The sequence below is a fragment of the Amblyomma maculatum genome, chromosome 2, assembly GCF_055883805.1.
Source record: "Amblyomma maculatum isolate TAMU_Amacu chromosome 2, ASM5588380v1, whole genome shotgun sequence".
Taxonomy (NCBI): Eukaryota; Metazoa; Arthropoda; class Arachnida; order Ixodida; family Ixodidae; genus Amblyomma; species Amblyomma maculatum.
The window spans coordinates 166563147-166578703 of NC_139345.1; the positions used below are offsets into that span (position 1 = coordinate 166563147).

The 15557-nt window shown below is 45.8% G+C and overlaps 2 pseudogenes; both read left to right on the forward strand.

The window, feature by feature from the left end:
* Positions 1 to 326: 326 nt before the first annotated feature.
* On the forward strand, positions 327 to 2345 carry LOC146200370 (uncharacterized; annotated as a pseudogene).
* Positions 2346 to 3980: 1635 nt separating this feature from the next.
* The window catches only part of LOC146200371 (uncharacterized), a 71868-nt pseudogene continuing 60291 nt past the window's right edge, over positions 3981 to 15557 (forward strand).

Here is a 15557-nt window from a genome sequence, read left to right on the forward strand (position 1 = left end):
GCCTTTCCACTTCTCCGCTTTCGCCCGTAGTTCTTGCGTCTTCCCTTTCCAATATTTATTGCTTTGGCGGTACCTATCCAGGTCGATGCCTAAGTACTTGGTAGAGGTCTTTGCCCCCGTCACATTGGTAAAGTAGTCAGGCTTCGATGGCCACTGTCCATGCCACAGCCCAAGACACTTGGCCCAGTTCACGCCACTACCGGGAACATGGGAAACCTCGACACATTTGACATCTCGTGTGTGCTTTCTTGGTCAACCGTACAACAGCAACATCGTCCGCGTACGCAAAGAACTTCACCTCGGCTGCTTGTAACTGAAACACAACAATGATATCGTTTACCCGTCTTCTTCGTTACCTAGAAAAACGTCACCTACTTCCCGACACGATGTTTGGTTTTCGACCACACCTTGCGGGCCCAGACATCATGCTCTTGCTCAAGCATTAGGTGCTGACACACAGCACTTTGGACACCAAAGTCATAGTTGGTCTAGATGTCGCGAAGGCCTTTGACAATGTCCGGCACGAAGCCATTCTGCGGAACCTCCACACCCTAAGGGTGGGACAACGAGCGTATGCATAGATACGCGACTTTCTCACGAACCGCACAGTGAAACTTGACACCGGCTCAGAAGATCCTTCCATCATCTCACCTGGAAGCCGGGGTACACCCCAAGGCTCAGTGCTCTCCTCGCTCCTGTTCAATATTGCGCTGCTTGGCCTGCCCAATCTTTTGGCAGATATCCCCCACTTGCACCACAACCTATACGCCAACGACCGCACTTTGCGGATTACACACGGCAGCGACGGCCAGATCGAGGAGACTCTGCAGACAGCTATCGATCGCGTTGGTGCCTAGCTGGCCACAGTCGGCCTATCCTGCTCGGCCACCAAGTCTGAATACATTATTGTCCCAACCCAGGGTAGATGCCCCAGATCACCTCCGGCATCCTTCAATCTGCAAGTACAGAGCATCTCCATACCCCGTCCCGACCGAATGCGTATCCTAGGCTTTCATCTACAAGATAATGGAGGAAACGCCACTACTCTTCAGCGAATAGATCAATCTGTAATCCAGATCAGCCGCCTGCTCAAGAAAGTCGCCAACAATAATAAGGGCATGCGCGAATACAACCTTTTGCGCCTGGTACAAGCCTTCGTTTGTACGCGCATTGCCCACATTGCCCCTTACGTTCGTCTCACGCGAACAGATCGGGAGCGACTGGATGCATCACTACTTAAGGCATACAACACAGCATTGGGTCTGCCCATGTCCCCTTCCGCCACCAAACTGATGACCCTCGAGATCTCCAACACAGTCGACGAGCTGATTCAAGCGACTCGAACTTCCCAATATGTGCGCCTCTCGCTAACATATGCGGGCCGTTCAGTACTGAACCAGGTAGGAATCACCCTCTGAGGGCGACTCTTATGTACATGGACCTCACGCCTGAGCAGACTCAGTGTTCGTATACCTCCGCTTCCCAAATGTATGCATCCAGAGTATCATACAGAGCGCAGAGCCGACCGAGCCCGGCAACTCCACAAACGTTTTACCAGTCGCCCCGACGTTACATACACAGATGCCTCCCACCAACCCCTTCGCCCCGCTATGGTTGCGGTTGCATTGGCACCACACCGAAACTGGCACAACGCCTGCAGCGTCCTCAACGGCGCAACTTTTACCACCGCGGAAGAGGTTGCCATCGCGTTAGCTCTGACGGAACCCTCCCCCAAAGTAGCCGTTAGCGATTCCCAACAGGCAATTCGTAACTTCGATGCAGGCCGTATATCCCGACAGGCGCACACTATCCTCCGATCTCTCCCCTTACCGTCTATACCTCGTCTTCTCATATGGGTCCAATCCCATTAGGCGCTCAGTGGGAACCCACAGGCGCATGCTCTTACCCGAGAACTCAGCTACCGGGCGGAGCACCCTCCTCAGCCTGTTGTTTCCTCTGACACTCCCCAAGGCACTCATTTACGCCTTGTTACATACACGGACATCCTCCAGCATTATCGGTGTCTATACCCCCTGCACACCGGGAACTATTCCGGCGCGAGGCCGCCCATTGGCGAAAAATACAAACAAGAACCTTTCCAAACTCCATGGCTCTATAGCAAAATTTTCCAAAATCTTATTGCATCTAGTTGCAAACACTGCTCACAGCGGGCCACATTCATTCACATGGTGTGGACATGTACACGACACAACGCAGACAATACAGCTACAGTGGATGCGTGGGAGTCCCTCCTGCGTACCACCGAGCTCGGCCGACAGTGCCAGCTCATTTTGCGCGCATTGGAGGCCGCAGAGTCCCAAGGGATCCCTGCTGACCTTCTCTAAGCAGTGCAACCAGTCTTTCGGCTGGTTCCCCTTGTTTGAGAGTAAATAAAGACCTCATCATCATCATCATCATCATCATCATCATCATCATCATCACTCTCATTTTTTTTGTACAAATGGTCTTAATGTAAATACAAAACAAAAGAGGGCTGAGGGGGCAGCCCTGCCGCATCGAACGCTGCACGCTTATGGGGGCCCCTAGACTTGTTTACGATCAATCTTGTCGTGCCATTTTGGTACGCCAGGGCCACGCCTTTGAAGATAACTGAACCAATGCTCGCACGATCCAAATTGGACTGCAAAATGTTTGAGCAACATAGTCGAATGCTTTCTCCAAGTCGATCTGGAGTATCGTTACGCGAAAATTCCAGTCATCGCAACAGTCAGGAGCACTTCGCGCTTTATGAATATTGAAAAAAATTCGAGCGTCCTTTTATACCACCGATCTCTCCCCTTACCGATCTCTACCATGTCTGGTACGGACCAACTGTGTCCTGGAGGGAGGTGGTGAAGGGTGGCTGTTCCTGGCCCTACGGGGGTGGGACGGTAGGTCAACGCCGTTTGTGAAGGGGCTAGCCAGCCACCGAATTTTTATCTTTTGTAGGCCGTCATTGCACCCGCCACCGCTTATGTGGTGGACGACGGCTTCGCGGCGCGCACCTTTCACTCCGTCTTCTTTTTCGTCCCTCTCTAAATTCTCTCTTTAGTGAACCCGACCTCAGCGGCTGCGTTTCGATGGAGGCGAAACGAAGAGGCGTCCGTGTGCTGTGCGATGTCAGCGCACGGTAAATATCCCCAGGTGGTCGAAATTACTCCGTAGCCCTCCACTACGGCTCCTCTTTTTCTCTTTCTACTTTCACTCCCACCTTCCTCCGTTCCCTTACGGTGCGGTTGAGGTGTCCACAGAGAACAAGTGAGACAGTTATCGCGCCTTTCCCTTCCTGTAAATCAATCAACGTTCTCTCTTCAGTCCGCACGAGGCAGCGGAGGTGGCTCAGCTACAGATCCAGTAGCAGGCCCGTTCATTTTCTTTTCCTTCTTCCTACAGCCACAACAACAACAACGACTATGTCCTTAATGACGGTCCGCAACCTTCCAGCTAATACCGTCATAAAAATTTTGTATTGAGCGTTTGTAAGCGCTATTGATCTGTAGGCTGTAACCAGTCGTAATTTATCTGTCTGATCCGTTTTAGGGATGAGGAACATGTGTAATGACTCATGTGATGAAGGCAGTGAATTAACATTGAAGGTATCGTTAAAATCAAGGTCAAGATAGGGATAACTTCTTGCTTGAAGTGTTTCAGCGCGGGTTTTTACAAACACTTTGGGCGCCATACCCCGGACCGTGGAGCGTTATTTATTTATAATTCTCCTTGTCTACAGTGACCATGATGGCGGGATTCCGCGAGTGACATATACTGCGCCTTCCCTTTCCGGTAGACGAGTATAGAATGCCGGTGAACTTTAATGTGTTCAATTAAACCCTGGTTGTGTTCGACAAGGAGCGCGCGATGTACCATCATGACAAGACGCTTTCCCAGAGCGGCCGCAAGAGAGGCCCACAACGCTGTATCTTCCAGAACGAGAAGAATGCCTAGCGAAAAGACTTCGCCAGGAGGCTCAATGACATGCTATGGCCGCCGCTAAACAACAGCAGCAGCAGCCGGAAGAACGTGAGGAAGAGTACGAGGAGGATGAAGAAAGTGATTCGAAGACTCGTCGGTGCCCTGAACACACGGTAAAACTCAGTGAAAGTGCAAACTCAGCACCAAGCATAACCGTAACTTTACGCTACGTATATCCGGCTTAGCAGAGCTAAGCCACTGCCAATTGATTTCTAAGAATGCTTAAAGGCAAGTAGCTGGTATAGCGTATTTCAGAGATATTAGGATCAGTCTGATAGATTCACTCCGTCAGCCTATACTCTTTTTATGTGGCTGGCACAACTTACTTATAAACGGAAATAAACGTTCTCGGCAGAAATTGCTAGTGATGGCTGAATTGGTTACGGCTGAAAACAATTACAAGATTGCGCCTGAATCTGATGGAGTGGTAATGGCGAAGGCCACTTTAGAGGACTGTTTTCATTAACTGCATCGTCGTTATAATTTATACTGTCCTCCTTTTATTAAAGCAACTGTTTGAAAGCTGTCGTTTGAATCTAGCTACTATTCAGGAAACTAACATGGCTGCGGAGGAGGATACAAAAATTTTTCGCTCCTCGTTTGCTTCGGTCCTGTTTTTTCGCGCTGCCTAGTATGAATTCTCACCAACTAGCCCAATTTTCTCTACATTATAAGATATTTGCTAAGGTTCTTTCTTCTCGTCTACAGTTTGTGGCATTAGATTTTGTTAGGGGCACATCAAGTGTGTGTAAAGGCTGCGGTATCCAAAGCCAGATCCATATCGCACGTTCCGTGATAGAGAAAATGTCAGATGAGGTAGGTCAATCAAGTGTCCTTCAGACTGATTAGACAGAAACGTTTGATAAGGTGCGTCCTGATTGTTTGTTTGCTCTATTGAAGAGCGCAAAAAGTGGTGTTGTATTGCCTAAAGGGAAGCTGCACCGGTTTTAGAATTTGATGCGCTTCTGAGGGTCGATTCTGCAGGGTTTGTATGTTAAGTATACGAAATATTTTGGCTTTAGCTTTGGAAATAGGGACGTAATCATCGATTAAAGTTGCTACCACGTTCAGGCTTCTCCGCAGTGCACAGCGCTGGAGAGGGGATGTCAGTAGCAGACGACAGGAGTACGACAGACGGTAGTGACGTCAAGGACGGCGTCTACCTCTCTTCCGCTTCTATTGCCCGAGCAGGCCGTGCATCGCCTGTCGCTTGCAGGCTACGCAGTGCAACCTTTTTCTTGTCTCGCGCTTGTTTTCTTCTTGCGAACGTTACCGCAAGCTTTTTCAGTGCATCTTGCACCGTTCTTCACGAAAAGAACGACCATGCCGTGGTTCTGCGCAGCCTATGGCTGCACGAACACTGGCGGCTAAGAGGATGTCGCGTTTCATAAATTCCCAAAGGAGCGCAAGCTATCAGCGCAGTGGGTTGCCGCGGTCAAGAGGAAGGATTTCAAGCCTACAAAATCGTCGGTTATCTGCTCAGACCATTTTCGCGACAGTGACTATCACCAAAGCTTCTCGCTGATGCGATCTTTTGGGATACCGATCAAATTTGCGCGATTGAAAACCGGTGCTGTGCCTTCTGTCTTCGCATACAAGAGCACCTCTGCGCCGCCAAGAGCTGCTTTCGCAAAAAGAAGAAAACTCGAGGTAAGAGGTCCAATACATCATATTGCTCTTCTGTTCTGTGGGGCAGATGGGTGGCCGGGCAGATGAAGGCACAGGTGAAAGTAAAACTATTCAGCATTGGCGCCCGCTGACGCGGCTGGAAAACTGTGAGAAGTGATGTCAGAGAGTAGGACTTTTTTTTTTAAGAGCAGGGAGTGGGTAATTAGCGGGATGTGAGGATTGCCATACCTTCTCCACGCGCTCATGCACAGCCAGGAACCCTAACGCCGCACCCAGACCACGAAGTGCGCGCCGTGCTTCGTAACATGAACCGGGAGAACGCAAACGACCGCGCTAGCCGCGCGCGTCGGACTGGGGCGCGTTATATATCTCTCTCAAGGTGATCCTGTATTCTTTTTCTCTCTCTACTCGTCCACGGCACTTAGGGCGTTAGCTGCGTGAGCTCCTTTTTGTTTGTCCAATCGGGGCTTGTAGTGACTCGTATTTCCCGTGCAAGGTCCGCTCCACTGGTTTGCTCGGCCGTCAGTTGAGTGCCACCAGGCTCGCCGGATTTCAGTGCACTAATGTTTTACTTTTCATTTAAAATTGAGTTGGCTGTCACAGGGCTAACTACATGCATCATTTGTTTTTTACCTGCCCCTTCACCTGCCCGACACTCCTTCGCCTCACGGTGCATTTGGTGGCATGCTCGGCGTACAGACGGGAGCGCGCCTATCTATATGCGCTGGAGAGGAATTGACGGTGTGCTCCGGGATGATTAGAATGAAGGCTAGTGCATATACTATATGGGAGACTCGGCGTTCGTGGCTTTTTTGTTTCATATGCAGGCTGCAGCGCTTGAGCGCAAGAATTTGTTGTGAAAACCGTTATGTGCTTCAAATGTCAGTCGCGCGACAGCCAGCCAGCTTGCCTAATTCATGAAAGTGCAGTGCCGGCTGGCACGCTTATGTTCTAATTTATTTAATTATTTATTTATTATACTGCGTTCTTGTTTCCAAGGTCTCGGCAGGGTGGATAGAGACGTAAACAAAAAAAAAAAGCAAAAAGCCGCGGTATATAACCGTAGGTGCATGAGGTCACTCGCTATGGGCAAATGCAAGCATCAGATGAAATGTGACACAACACAAAAGGACAACCATGAGAGAATACAGAAATACAGTAGATGTCACAGTAAAAATATCGGGCAAGAGCTGTTGAAGAGCACAGTGAACTTAATTTCTAAAGGATTGCAGCAGGTGTGCTCAGCCAATGGCCACAATGCTGCAGTGTGTGAGCATATTGGCTAATCATGATTAGGCTATCGGTGCGATGCGGAAAGAGTCATCACACTGCTGAATCGTCGAATGGAAAGGCAGCTCTTATTTGCTCATGAAAAGTTTTGTTCAGGTAAACGAGCAGTTTTGGACCTCTATACGTTTTGCACTTGGTGATCCGATTCTGCTTGCACATGTCAAGCATGACCTTTTTTAAATGGAAGTCAGAAACCTATGTCATAAAGGAGAACGCACATCCTAAACTCGCCTCTCCTTGTTAAATTAAGTTTCTTATGTCATGTTTATATCTTACGGCCATTTTCTTATTTTCAGGTTCTTGGAGAGCTCCTGGGAAATTCGGAATGCCCAGCAGGCTCACAACCTTCATCAGACTTGGCACTGCCGTCTTCAAGTGAGCCGCCTTCAAATGAGCTGCCTTCGAGTGAACCGCCTTCAAGTGAGCCACCTTCAGATATGCCGCCTTCGGATATCGCAAATTCACATATGACTCATTTGCACCTGCCACCTTCAAGCCTGCCGCATCTGGATATGCCACATCCACATATCACAGCAGCTGAGCAAGCATATATCAACTGCTTTGAGTCGGTAGACAAATGCTGTCAAGTGGTGGTGCGTCAAGCAACAACTTGTCAAGGTTCGCAGACTGAAAGGATACAACTATGCTGTCGAAGGGCTTGCAGACAAGACCTCGGATGACTTCTATTGGTATGTTTCTCTCGTTTCGTAACAAGTTATTGTTCACCCCCCCCCCCACACACACGCACATAATTTCGTGCAGAAAATGGATGCAGTCCAAAGTGAAGTGTGGTTTCTAGTAACCCAGATGCACTCACGATTTACAGTAACATGTATCACATAGGTTAAACAGAGAAAGAGTGTAAGTGCATTGTGGCTGTTGTGTATCCAAATGAAAAGGAACCACTTTTTCAGGTTTTGAAGTTGCTCTGAGTGCAAACCACATACAAAATGCTTGTTCCAGGTATCCAGGTTGGGAGCAGCATGTTGGCTACCACTGCACAGGTCAATGTGGCCCCGGTTGATTTTGTGGACAGCTTCAGTGAAAATGAGGTTGATGACCAAGTTGAAGACTACAGTCCTTCAACAGAGTTCAGGTATGTGTTATGACACTATGCTTGCAAAATCATACGTTGACGTTTGTGATATCCGGTGACATTGCACATGACAAGTTAATTTATACAGTGAGTGTTTCATGTCTTTATTTTTCTGTTCATCACAAAATTTGTGCTACTTGTTTCAGCCATGGCGACCGAGCTAATGTTTTAGATGCTCCCACTGAACCCGAAGAAAGCACAGTCTGCTTGGTTGAGGTGAAGAAGCTAAAAGTACTGTTTCACCACTGCCACACTTGCCTTGCAACATGCAGCTGCACTTTAAAATGCACAGGCACATTTCTGGAGGTGTATGCAGAATGCCCAGCAGGCCATACATATTACTGGAACAATCAAGAAGTCATCAAGCAGCAGCCTGTCCTAAATGTGCAGCTTAGTGCAGCTGTTTTATTTGCTGGTAACAACCCCACAGCTACATTGAGAATGCTGGCTTCAATTGGAATACAAGTGATTAGGCCAAGAACATTCTTCAAGCTTCAGCATGATTACCTCTGGCCTGCCATTGACACAGTAAGCTTTCTGAATTTAATTTTTCATTCAGCCATTTATTGCAGATGAGATGCTTAGTGATGTGAAAATTCCTACAGGTTTGGAAAGAAGAGCAAAAACAGCTCTTTGAGGATGCCTCGGGCAGGGAAGTGAAGCTTGCCGGAGGTGGGCGGGCCGATTCACCCGGTTATTGCGCAAAGTTTGGAACATACACTTTGCTCGATTTAGAAAAGGACAAGGTCCTGCATTTCAAACTTGTCCAGGTTTTTTCTAAACATTCTTCATGGTCTAAAAACTTGGTACTACCTACTAATATTTTATGAACAGTTTTAAAGTAGCAAGAACTACTGAGGTTGCACCTTGGATGCTTGCTGCATGGTCTAGTTTTAATTTGAAATTTTGAATTCTAAATCTTGCAGTCCAATGAGGTTGGTGGCAGCTGCCATATGGAGCTGGAGGGGCTGAAACGTGGCCTCACATTTGTGGAGGAGCATGGATTGTCCGTTGAAGTATTGGTGACGGACCGACATATCCCAGTAAAGGCATTTCTGAAAAGGGACAAGCCAAGCATAACCCACGAGTGTGATGTCTGGCATGTGGCAAAAGGTACTGCAAAGCAGGTTTCTTGATCATAGTACCAAATTACATGTTGTATTTTGATGACTGTGTATGCATTCACCTTTATTGTAAAATATGCTTCCAGGTGTGACAAAGAAAATAGCTGCTGCTGTAAAGCAGAGTGGCTGCAATGAGCTTGGGCTTTGGGCTAAAGCATTTGAAAACCACCTGTATTGGGCAACGGCGTCAAGCCATGGGTGCAAGGAGATGATTGTGCCCAAGTGGACATCACTGCTAAATCACTGTCGAGACGTTCATGTCCACGACTGTGCCCTCTTCCCTATATGCCTGCATAGAGAAATTGAACGCCGGCAATGGCTCAAGGAAGGTATGGGGTACTTTAACTGGCAGATATTCGAGTCATTGTTGCCATTGTACTGCACACATAAGCAGTGCAACATCAAATTATTTTTTTTAATTTTTCATCATTTCTTCACATGCACATTGCGCCAACCAACCATTTATAGTAATACATCTCATACATGAGGTGCACGCTGCGGGGTCTTGGTGGTTATGATGTTTGACTGCTGAGCCCAAGGAAGCAGGATCAAATACTGGCTGTTGTGGCCACTTTTCGTTGAAGTTAAAGAGCAAGATGCCTATGTACTGTACGATCTCAGTGCATGTTAAAGAACCCCGTGTAGACGAAATTTCACAAGCCCTTCACTTGTCATCTCTTATAGCCTGAGTCACTTGGGACCAAACCATCATACCTGAGGTTTTAGTGCTAATGCAATTTGGTAGATGAAACGAGAGCGGGCAGTACTTTCAGTATATGCTTTTTATGTCCCAAAAACTTAGTAGCGTAGGCAGTATTTTAATTTTATGAGGCCCCACACACTGACAGAATACAGACTTGTGAAGTGTAATTTTGCTGTACATGAACATAGAATACAATGTCTTTTCACATGTTCTTTGTTATGTTGTCGTTGTCACGCTCATGTTTGCCTCTCAGTCCACGAGTCATATGCCTTGCACAGCTGACGTCCATGGTCCTAGACACACACATATGTGCCGATTCAAAGTAGTATTTACTGGAATAGTGCTGTAAATTGGTAGTTATCTCGAAAAGGCTTCAGTGCATTCAATGAGCAATAAAAAAGGCAATCTAAGGGCTGATGCATCTTTACTGTATTGATTTTTTTCAGGCCTCAATGTTTCATTCCTAAAACGAGTTTGTGGCGATCACAATAAAGGCAACAATAGACGCAGCTGTCTCAGCAAGCAGTGATTCCTAGAGCTCTCATTATGTTTTATGCAGTAGCCAACAGTAGGCAGTGTTTATTGCTGTTGTAATATGCAGTTTACTAATGGGGACACCACTGAAGAGGCTCTGCTCACAGTCATCTAGCATGTCTTGTGGTTTGCACAAGTTAGGAAAAATTTCTGTTGTAATGCTCAGTGAATCAGTGGTGGTTGTTTCAACCAGATTTGTCTGGGTCTTCGCCAGTATAAGCTCAATGTGCTTCCTGAATAGGCATTGTTAAAAGCAAACTTGTTTTTGTTTTTGCATGAGTAATATTGCTCATGCATGATGCAGCACAGTATGACACTTCAATAAAAAAGTTTAACCAGTAATTCACTGTAGAAGCAAAACAGATGGTGTGAACAGTAAATGACATTTGTCACAAAATTTAATATGCTTTTCAGGCATTGTCATGTTTGTCCTGATCAAGCTCAATTTCAGTGAACAGATTTCCTATGGGAAGCCACACTAGCAAAATTTCTTCTAAGGTGCTCTACAATCATTTTCTGCAACTCTTGTTTTTTATGTCTTTGCTATAACTCGTATCTTCCGTTCTTTTAAACACGTTTCTGGACATCCTTTTCAGAATCCAAGGCATTCATAAAACTGAAAGCTATTGCAACCTCCAGATACTTGCTAGCAGACATGCCTAAGCTGTCAACAAGTCACCAGACGTATGGGCTTGAAACGTTTTATGGGCTGCTGCTCCACTTTGCTCCACAGTTCTGCCAGTACTCTTACTTGGGGATGAAGGCAAGGTAAGCATGCTGCTTTCTGTATCCCACACGTAGGAAATTAGGAAACCATTATTAATGCGAATACATTACTTCGCTATGTTCACAAATTTTTGTTCGCAGACCGCGTCCGCAAAATCATGTCCGTCGCAGTTGTGAGTAATTGAGAAGTGGTAGAGTTTAATGAGTGGTGTCAATCGATAGAGGGTGGCGTAATGTTTTGTCTGAAAAATAATTAGGCCAATAAGATAACTAGGTAAATAATTAGAGGAAAAACGTAAAAGTAAAGGAAAAAATGGCCTCATTAGCCAATGGCTTGGCCCCACATTTGAATGTATCAAATACTAAAATAGTTATTAAACTCGGCATCCACTTGAGCAAAGATTTAACCTGGTTGCAACAAGTTCGCCATATAACTAATTCAGCTAACCAAAATTTAGGGTACTTATGCTGTAACCTTGTCTTAGCACCCGGTTCAATCAGTGAAAATGTATGCGTGCTTTATGCCAAATCAAGAAAATGGCATCCACAACTCTTCATCGCACAGGTTCGCTGTAGGATGCAAACGTATACCAATACAAAACCTCAGCTGTGATCAGTTGCTTACTGGTGTGTAACTACAACTGACGGAACGCGTCGCTGCGCTGTACACTCCTTGCGCAGACCGACCCACATGCACTGCCGCACGTCAGTGGGTCCTGTATTTCTGACACCCTCGTCAAAGGCAAAAAAAGAAAGAAATGAAATAATGAAAGATTAAGTCAGTCAATTAAGGTGATGTCAAGATATATCAAATACGAAATCCCTAATTAAACCAGTCAATTAAGGTGACGTCAAGGATATGACGTCACGCAACCTGAAGTCGAGCCAGAAAAGGGCACAGGAAGGGACTGGCGCGCTATTTGAAAGTACCAAAACTAAAATGGGTAAACAAGCAGTGAATTATTATGACGTAGATGATGTGACCTCATGCAACCAGAAGTAGAGCCGAAAAAAGGCATAGGGAGGGATTGGTGCACAATTTGAAAGAACCAAAGACTAAAATGGGTGAACAAGAAGTGAAGTAAGCCACCAGGAGCAACCAACAGCAGCATCTCTGCTTTCGCATTACTCCAATGCAGATTCTGCAGGGCTGTTTAATTTTTTATTTCATTCTATATGTAAAGTAAGGGTGGATGAAATGGCTACACATAGACAACCTCATATCCATTCTATCCTTGTCTCATTCTGCTGCATATGCACAGTGATTAAATACTTGATAACCAAGCAAGCAACCATATCACCATTGCTTTTTTGTGTTTGCATGTGCCAAGTTCATCATTTTTGCTGCCATGGCACCACATGTTTCATGAAGTCTACGGGAAGTGGATGCTAGGCCACAGCCTCTTTTTGCATGCCTTCCTGCTAAGGTGCAACTTCAAACAAAATCAAGAGCTGGACTTGTATTGTTGCAAAGTAAGGGCTGCAGGTTCGGTGAAGAATAAGAATTATTCTTCCTTATGCAGTGGTACATGGCAGCCACTTTGGGAGCCAGTCTGTAACTTTCAATGGCCTGGGGTCTTCTTTACTTCATTTGAGTCACATAATTTAAATAAAAAAAAAACAATTTTAACCTTGACAGAGTCTAGCCATCTCTCGCAACAGCATGATTTCTTAGTTTTACTATGTGACCAGTGCATGCACAAAAAAATCACCTATGCTCCTTTTGGTATCATTGGTTCCCCTCATTTGGTAAGCACTGTTACTTTGCATGCTGTATTTACATTGCTTAGTCTGTAGGATATTATGCTCATTACTAGCTAGTGCTGGTAAATCTACTAATCATGCATTTCTCTAGTCCTACTCATATTGCTGAAAATCCCGTGCGATCATTGGGGAACAAAAGCTTGTCACCGGTTGTCTGCTCATGCAGAATGGCAGTCATTTATCTGCTTGAACTGTGCTTTATGTTTAGGCTCGAAAATGTATTGCTCTTATATTTGGTTCTTTTGTACTGCCCTGCATAGCACAAAATGATTATGACATTGTGTATAACTGTACTGACCATGTGACTTACAGAACCTAGTTAGCAGCACTCCACTACAATGAAAATAGTGGAAGAAGCCAGGCATGTACGCAGGATGGTAGAGAGAGGTGGAGCTTGAGGTATCCAAAGGCCACAGCAGGCAAAGCAACAGCTCGTCCTGTGAAGGAGCAGCCCACCCCTGGTATGATTTAGTGTACTCTATTTGTTACTGAATTATCAATGCCATCTGAAATACGTTCGCAGGATACGTGAGGAGGCTGTTGAGAGTAGTTATGGGCGAGGTGGAGAAGAAGCTACACACAAGGACGGTCCTCTGTGTGAAAGAACCACCACCACTAAGCAGCCAGTACCCTATGGTGTTAAAGGATGAGGCTGTGCGGCAAAAGAAGGCAAGATTCAGTCAGTTGTAATAGTTTGGTCGGCTGTGGATCATCCTGAAAGTTGTGCGAACAAGAGGCGAACATAACATCAACATTTAAATGCTGTTAATTCCAGTCACTGCATAGGATCTGGAATAGCTTTTACATTATGGCTACAAGTGTGTCATGTTTTTTCCAGATGTGAAAGCCGTAGCATGGCCTAGGTTGGTTATGTCAGTAGATTGGTTATAAGGTTCAATGTTCTAAAGCAACTCAGTCTATGAGAAAGGCCATAGTGGTCGGTATGAAAATTTTGACTTCCTAGTGTTTTTTAACATCCACTGACATCGCAGAATACAAAGACGTCTTGAAAGTTGCTGACGTGCCTGAAATTCGGTCCCTCATCCTTGTGTTCAGCAGCTGAGCACCGTAACCACTGAACCACTATGGTGGGGTTGAGGTCAACAAATTTGTTACTTGAATTCTTGAATTTTGTTCAAATGAAAACAGCATACAACAGTACACCGCTTCCCCATTTGATAAAGGGAGTTCCAGCAAACACACTTGCTAATTTTCATGCTGAATTCTGGTAACAAGTGAAATGTGTGGAGTGTCTCAGTCTGGCTGAGTTATGTCGATGACCAACAAGGCTAGCAATTTGTATGACTATATGTCATACGTTTTTGCATTTAGTGAGGAGATCGCCAATGCTCTTAAGTGAGACAACAACTCTCACATGACTTAGGTCTAGCTGCCGTGCGTTGATCCAATTTCTCCCGAGAAGGGCTGGATAGTAGTCTGGAGCTACAAACAGTTGCAGTGTAGCTTTCTTCACCAAAACGGTACTGGCATGGCAACCATGCCCCTAACAGGTGTAAGTCTTCTACAGTAACTCTTCTGTGTTATGTCTGATGAATTTACTGAGCTCAAAAAATCGCTTTTGGAATGCAGTTTTATTCATTTCGAAAATACCCGCCGCCTTATGTCCAGCTTCATTCATAGAGACCCGCTTGAAACTTGTAAACTGCCACAATTATGAAAATGTTTACTCGCTGTTCATTTGCCACAGCTTGCAGACTAGCGGTTTGGTTGCAGAAAGGTTCCCATGGTTCTCAAGACTTTGCACTGGCTCCATTGCCTTTGCTTGTTTTGCCTACTTGACTTGTTCTGCTTTGTGTCTGTAGCTTTATAGAGTGACATACTTCTGCTAAATACCTTATCATAATGCATGTATTGCACCCTGATTGGCATATATGCTGGCATACTGTTGCTTAGTGTGGTTCTCCACAGCAATCACAGCCTTTCTGTTTCATGTGCGCTCATATACAGCGTAAACTGGCCGAGCTGTGGCTATGCCCTGCGTTTTCATCAACATGCCTCAGTCAATCTTCAGTCTCCAGCAAAACAAGGAGTTTGACTGTTAACTTGAACATCAGGTTTGGTTCTTCAAGGAGGTGCCGCTACTTCGGTGCGTCATTATTGCCACATAGAAGTCTATCCCACAGCATGTCAGTAAAAAAAGTGCTGCACTTACAGTTTGGTGATAGCTTTCTCAGTGATTCTGTGTAGTCGTTTGCAGATTCATTTGGTTGGCTATAGCAACTGTTAAACATGAAGCGGCACACCACCACGGAAGATTTCGGAATGAGGTAGCATGACAGCATGGCGAACATGTCATCTATGGAGACTGGACACTTGATCGGGCATCTTGGGTGCTAACAAGCTTCATAGCAAAGAGCGTGTGATGTGTTGGGCCATAGCACGTCAGAAACATCCACCTTTTCTTTTCCTCTGGAATCCAGTTGGCATCAAAAAACAGCTTCACTCGTTCCAGCCCTATTGCAAAAACCAGTGCCACTGGGAGCCAGCGCCCCAGCGCCATACCTGATTATGGTCCCAGTATGACGCTGGACACTGGGCGCACTGGGACGCGGCATACTGGGACGCTCCGCGCTGGCGGCACTGGTCGTCCGAAAAAAAAGGCGTGGAATAAAAATTAAAAAGTAAAAAGTAACGAAACAAGTTAGGTACATAAAAAAACCTAAAAAAAGTAAAAAAAAAAAGAAAAAAAATTAGTGCA